The sequence below is a fragment of the Hordeum vulgare genome, chromosome 3H (genome assembly GCF_904849725.1).
Source record: "Hordeum vulgare subsp. vulgare chromosome 3H, MorexV3_pseudomolecules_assembly, whole genome shotgun sequence".
Classification (NCBI taxonomy): Eukaryota; Viridiplantae; Streptophyta; class Magnoliopsida; order Poales; family Poaceae; genus Hordeum; species Hordeum vulgare.
Window position 1 is genome coordinate 457,114,453 of NC_058520.1, and position 6,936 is coordinate 457,121,388.

Here is a 6,936-nt window from a genome sequence, read left to right on the forward strand (position 1 = left end):
TGCATTTGGTTAGCAACCTCATCTAAGAAGTATGTGTTTGATCACTTGATCTACTATCCCTTGTTTGTTTCCTCGGCTTTTTGTTATGAATTGATTGCACCATAATATTCAAGACCAATTGCATGATTGCATCTCCATGTAGCATCCCATAATATAAGATGTTTTTGCAAGAGATTTTTACTATTGCATGTATATGTGAATCTCACTGGATCAACGTTTGAGAACGCACAAGATTACTAGTATTAAATAAAAAAACAATATTTAAAAAAAATAGCCTGCTCCGCAAGGCCCTAGGCGTGCCGCTTGACTGGCACGACATGTCGGGCCTGGCCTGTCACGTGTCGTGTGAGCGCGCTCGCAGACGGTTTGGCCAGCTTTGTCCACGCGTCAGTCCAAGCCCCTCCTCCACGCGCGACCGCTTCTCCCGGAGCTCTGCCTCACCGTGCCATGACCCATCATCGCCGGCATGCCCGTCCGTCGTCCCTACCGCATCTCCCCGAGCTAGCATCGCATCCTCCTTCCTCTGGCACACGCACGCACGCTGGCTCAGGAACCCAGGCTGTGCGTCGCGCGACGCGACCGGACAGAACAGGTGCATTCGACGTAGCCGGGAGGCAGCAGGACGCGGCCGGCCAAGATCGGCGGCTGGAGAGTGCCGGCCCGGCCATGCCGTCCAGCGAGCGCGATGGCCCCTGATTTATACCAGATCCTAGCTCGCCGCACTGGCCGCGGCGCGCGGATGGCAGGGTGGGGCACGCGAGGCAGGCGGTGTGCGTGCCGGCTCCCGCGCGCCTGCTGCGTGCGCTCATGTGTGCTTGTCTCGGTGAGGAGTTGTGCGTGCGCCTTGTGTCGTCAACGTCCTGGATGGTGCACACCAGGTGTTCGACCAAATGCGTGCCCTTGGAAATGTGCTAACCAATCTCGTTTTTGGCCATGGCTCCGTCAGCATCGAGTACGGTGACGCCGGCGCTTCGTGAGTTCCCAGGCTCTCATCCGGTGCACCACTAGAGCAATTGCGCATCTTCTTCTGGTCTAAAGCCGCCGCAGAAAATATATAAATGCTATGTTTCTTAGGTACCTGTATATAGAGGGCGGCTTGCTGCACGGCCAAGAGATCGCAGATCCAATAGCTGGGTTGGACTGGAGTACTTACTGAGGTAGCCTTCGGGGATCAGACGCCTCTCCGGGTCTGGCGGATGTGGGCGTTCAAGCACCCTACTTTATACTGGCTGACTGCGCTGAACCAGCCGGTGGGCGTTGCTCCGGCTCCGAGTACCGAGCTACGTTCCGGACCGGTCTGCCGGCAGTCATCCTCGATCTGAACCGCTCAACGGCAATGTGTGGAACCGCAGGTACAATCTTTTGTCTTTGTTGATACTGAACTGCAGCATGAAGAATTCTGTGAATTACTGAACTGTTGCTCACCTTGCCTGTTTGATGTTTTTTCATTGTTATATCAGATCCCCATGTTTCCTGTAGTTTTCGCTCCCTGTGTTTGCCAAATGCATCCAGTGATACACGCAAAAAAAACTCTTACGCAAAACACATCCAACAATTTAGTTTTTTTTTTCCGGAGACATTATCCATACGCCTGACTAACGTTTCTGAATTATTTCCTGTCTAATCTTAATATGGTTCATGTAGTCTATCTGTCTTAATTATATGCTGGGAAGTGCAGGTGGGGTTCCATATCTTGAAGTCTGGAATGCTGTCCCGACCAGAATAAGCACTGAACGGACCAGACTGGCATTTTTGTTGAGATGGTGTTGTGATGATCTCCTGAAGTATGGTGAGTATGGAATATATATCCTTTCTCCCTCCTTTTTTAGTAGAATAGAAGTAAGGTATACATATTGACTTATTTCCCCTTTTGTAAACACGCAAAAGGTTTGGGCGTCGTACACTAGAAGATTAAACAGAATTGGATAGAACAAGTTCCACTAGAAAAGCTAATCAAACAAAACATCGGACGGGACTGAGATACACACTAACTCGAATACAGTACAACACCAATTAATAATCTGATGAGATATAATAATCTGATAACATATACCAACACCACACTTGGAATGGAAAACATATAACAACTACAAAGCAAATTAAGCATGACAACACTTAAGGGGGTCTGACCCTGATGTTTCAGTTGTTCATCTCGTTTCAGCAAAATGCTTTGTGTTATATGAGCAACTTCCTCATTTTGTCTTATTTTTAACATAGCTATCCGTTATCCTGTGAATCGCAGCAGCAGCATCTCTCATGCACATTCTCTCTGTTGGTGCATGATTGCTGCATGATAGCGCAACCTCCAAGACATATGGCATTGCTGCCGTGTTCCATTGTGTTGTTTCCATCCTGCAGACTAGTCAGATTGGCTTCTTCAATCGACAGTAGGACTGGATCAACAATCTGCATTAGCATCCCCGTAAATGCATTCTCGGCATGCTTATGCAAGGTTAACCCGTCTCTGAGCATATTATGAGTTGGTGCCATGCCTGTAAACAACTCGAGGATGACAGTTCCGAAGCTATATGCATCTCCACATGAAGAAACTTGACCACCTTCGCCATACTCTACACATCGTAGACAGATATAGTCATTTTGCATGCAAAAATGTATGTTGCGGAGTGTAATGTTAGAAAATTTGAGCTACCTGGAGCTACATATCCAATCGTTCCTCTTATTCCAATGGAGCTCTTTGAATCAATCAGCTGCTCAGCTGCTGGTTCAGAAAGAATCTTTGCAAGGCCAAAGTCCCCAATGTGAGCAACTAAATCCTCGTTAAGAAGAATGTTGCTTGGCTTCAAGTCACAGTGAATTATTGGTGGTTCACAGTTGTTGTGCAAATAATCTAATGCATCAGCGATATCAACTGCAATATTTAATCTCTGCATCAATGTCAAACCTTGCAGTTGTTGTGATGCATGTACATCCACGTGTAACCACTTATCTAGGCTTCCGTTAGGCATGAACTCCAACACATGGGCCTTGAAGTCGTTTTGGTTTGAGTCAGAGCTTGAGCAGCAAGTTATGATACTAATCAAATTTCGATGGTGGATCCTACCAAGTGCCTCACATTCAGCTAGAAAGCTTTTGGAAGATCCAGACTGTTGAAGGTCAAACACCTTCACAGCTACTATGGTCATGATGGTGTTTAGCAGCAAACTACACTTATACACTGATCCATATCTTCCTCTACCTATCAAATTGTCTGTGGCAAAGCCACTTGTTCCTTGGACCAATTCAGCATAAGTAACTCTAGGATAATTGTCATCTATAAATTGAAATCCTACCATGGCTGTAGATCGAGCTTTTGATTTCTTTCTTATTGCGAAGAAAACAAGCACCACACACAAGCATAGAAGTATGCCAGCAATTGGGGTAGCTACCTTGATAACAAAATGGCGTTTTCTCATGTTGTGTTCCATTAATTCTGGCGGGCATGGGGGCAAATGTAATTCTGAAATACCACTACAAAGCCCTGAATTCCCTTCAAACAAAAATCCAGTCATATTACTAAACACACCCTGTGATGGAACTTTGCCATCCAGATTATTGAAGGACAGGTCTAATTGGTACAATGATGCCATGTTTTCCAAGCTTTCAGCAATATGACCAGACAAGTTGTTGTGTGCAAGATACAATTCTTGAATTCCGGCCATGAGTCCTAACCCTTGAGGAATCTCACCGGAGAGTCTGTTCCTGGTAAGATTTAGAAATGCCAACCCTCGCATTTTGCTGATAGATGAGGGAATGGTACCAGTAAAGGAGTTATGGTCCAACAAGAGTGTTACCAAGCTTTGACAATTGCTGAGTTCATGGGGTAGGGTCCCGGATAAGTTGTTCCCAGAGAGGTACAAGTTTGCAAGTGTTGTCAGACTGCCAATATCAGGTGGAAGAGGACCAGCAAAGTAATTTCCTCGCAAATCTAGGATGTCCGATAGGGACGATTTGGTTAAAGATCTCTTTAAGCAATTGACCTGTGAACTTATTGTATGCTAAGTCGACTGCGCTTATCTCCTGGAGGCTCCCTAAGCTTCCTGGAAGAGGCCCCTCAAACTTGTTCCTCCATGCGGAAAGAGTTAGTAACCCTGTCAACAGATTATTATGCATATACAAGCCTTGTAGCAAATTTAGCCTTCCCATGCTTTCAGGCAAGACACCAGTAAATCGGTTGTGAGAGAGTGTTAAATAATTTAGCCTGACAAGATTGCTTATGCCAGATGGTATTGTTCCGGAAATCATATTATATGCAACATAAAGCACTTGAAGTTGTGCTGATAGGTTGCCAACAGAGCTTGGCAACACGCCACCTAGCATGTTTCCAGAAATCTTTAATACACGAAGGCGTGTGCAGTTTGTCAACAACGTCATGAATTCCCAGTCCTGTGTGGTACTTGCCACGATCTGATTTTCTGCAACACTGAGGTACTTTGGGCAGAGCATTCCAATCTCCGGAGGCAATCTACCGGTGAAGCCGTTGCACGACATGTCCAGTCTGTTAATCTTTGTTGCATTCACAAGAGAAGCTGGAAGGTATCCTGTAAACCTATTGGTGCCGAGGAGTAGGTCCCTGAGATTTGGGAGGTGAACCCCCAAGTCCGAGGGCAGTTTACCATGCAACTTATTTGCCGCCACAGAGAAGGTGGTTAGAGAGGAAAGTTAAAGAAAGCTGCAGGGATAATGCCTGAGAGGTGGTTTTCACTCAGTTGAATGGAGGAGAGACTAGTCATCTTGCCAAGGTCCTGTGGGATGACACCTTTGAGTTGGTTTGCGGTGAAGTCGATTGTTTGCAGTGCTGAGAGGTTGGTTATTGATGGCGGGATTATCCCGGTGAACCTGTTCCTATACATTTTTATGGTTTTCAGATTTGACAAGCCTCCAAGCCAGGCAGGGATTTCTCCTGTGAGCAAATTCCGGTCAAGATCAATGCTCTCAAGACTGGTGCAGTTCTTCAGGTCAGCGTTAACATCGCTATCAAGTGAATTGCTGGCTAAGTTGAGATGTTGTAGCCGAAGTAAACGGCCAATTGATGAAGGTATTTCACCATGGAAATTGTTCTGGCTGAGGTCTAGTATTTTCAGAAACGTGAGGTTTCCAATTGATGGGGTGATTGTGCCGGCGAGTCCCTCCAAAGTGAGGTTAAGCACCGTAACTCTGCTTATGCTCGAGGCTGCAACTGACACCTGACCACGAGCAGAAATCAGTAATTGTGTTCCACGCAGCTAGGACGCCTTGCTGGTTGCTTAGACTTACCTTGAATGCCAGCAAGGTATCCACATCAGTAATGTTGCTGAATGTTGTCGCCGGTGCCGATTGGAGTACATACTGCAACAGAAGCAGCAGCAGAAGAGGGAACATCGGATGGCACTGGGGATCACGGAAGAGATGTAAGCTTTAATTAACTCCCACATGCTACACCCAAAACCAGCGAACATATTCTAATCTTATTAATCTACATTGCCAAAGCTTTACTACTTTCATTGTTGAGGCTTACTGAGCCTTTTGGTTTCTAAAAGGTCTAATTTATCCGTATTAAGCAGCATCCAGTATGCTAACCAAACACATCTCAAAACATCCGGCTAATAAGATATTTAGTGAGCCTCTTCTGCTATTGTATAATACACTTTCAAGTCCTTTTCCCACTAGCCTCTTTCATTGTTTTTATTACTGAATTCATCTTCTTTAGAACCCCAATTCAGTGTTATTCTCCTTTTTGTGAGATTTTCCGGACACTTGTTTCCCTCGATTCTTGAATGTTGGTTTGCTATTAGAGTCAACTCAAGCCTTGTGCTAACAAAGGGAACTTGATATGTTATAACCTGCCCTTTCCCTGCTCTAACTATATACTACTAAACTTGTGCATCCTCGATAATTTGCTTTCACGTTTTCTAGGATCTGCCCGCTTCTGTATTGACTATTGAGCGATGGTCGATGGCAATGATTATGCGGTATTTTGGAAGTATTGGTATGCACAAAGACAAGATTGCGCATCCCTTAACCTAGAAGAAATTTGCCCTACAGAAATGCGAAAGGGCGACTCGATGTACGAGGCAAGAATCACATACCTTGTTTGTTGTATCCTGCTGCTGGTTCCTGAAGAGAAGATGGCGTCCTTTCCCTGGGGCTGCACCAGCGTCCAGTATTTGTGCTGCAAATGAGGCACTGCGTTTATATTCTCCATGAAATCGCCATGGGATCAGCTGGTCAGGTCTTGGCCACGTGCGAGGGTATCGCTGCAGGAGCCGGATGTGTGCACGGGAACGGCAAGAGCAGGGGTGGTTGGGGTCAAAGATGATGTAAGGAAGCACGTGGGTTTATAATCTTTGACTTTGCGGAGAATGTTTGTTTTAGCAGCTGATCCTATTATGCGACGACATATTAAAATACTTTAAATACTGCTACAAAGGAGTTCCTTTATAAAATACTTTATAATACTGCTACAAAGGAGTTGCTATCCTGAGTTGATTAAATGAATTTTGTAGCAATTCTACATCTAGGAAATTTTTCTGTAGAGATCTTAGTTCGGGACTAAAACCAGAGCACTTATTTATTTATTTTTAACTCAGATCATTTATTTTGGGACTGAGTACATGACTGATTCTTATCTTTTATGCCTAAATTTCAATGAAAGGAAACATTAGCTCGGACTATTATGACCGACGTGCATTATAGCCGCTGGGGGGCTACGGGCAGTTAGGCCCAATAGTAGTTAGGGGCTTAGCTCACTTATCGCATTTTTATTAGCAGCTATGAGATAAGTACCGAACCTATTTGCTCGGCTTCTGCCGGGAAACCCTAAACCCTAGCCGATGTCGCGGCTCCTTCCCCTCACGCGATCACGACGCCCCAACACCCTCGGCCTGGCCAACCCTCCTTCTATCCCTATAACCTAAGGCCGCGCCCTCGTAGGAGCCTTGCTCCTATCAATCTGGTATC

The 6,936-nt window shown here is 45.5% G+C and overlaps 1 long non-coding RNA gene and 1 pseudogene across 1 annotated transcript; one reads left to right on the plus strand and one right to left on the minus strand.

Annotated features, from left to right (window-relative positions):
• Window positions 1-205: 205 nt before the first annotated feature.
• On the plus strand, window positions 206-2,410 carry LOC123444234. Its single transcript, XR_006630969.1, has 4 exons — window positions 206-973; window positions 1,075-1,352; window positions 1,679-1,789; window positions 2,243-2,410. It is a non-coding gene; the product is annotated as an uncharacterized LOC123444234 (long non-coding RNA).
• LOC123444233 lies at window positions 1,998-5,385 on the minus strand (annotated as a pseudogene).
• Between the last annotated feature and the right edge of the window lie 1,551 nt (window positions 5,386-6,936).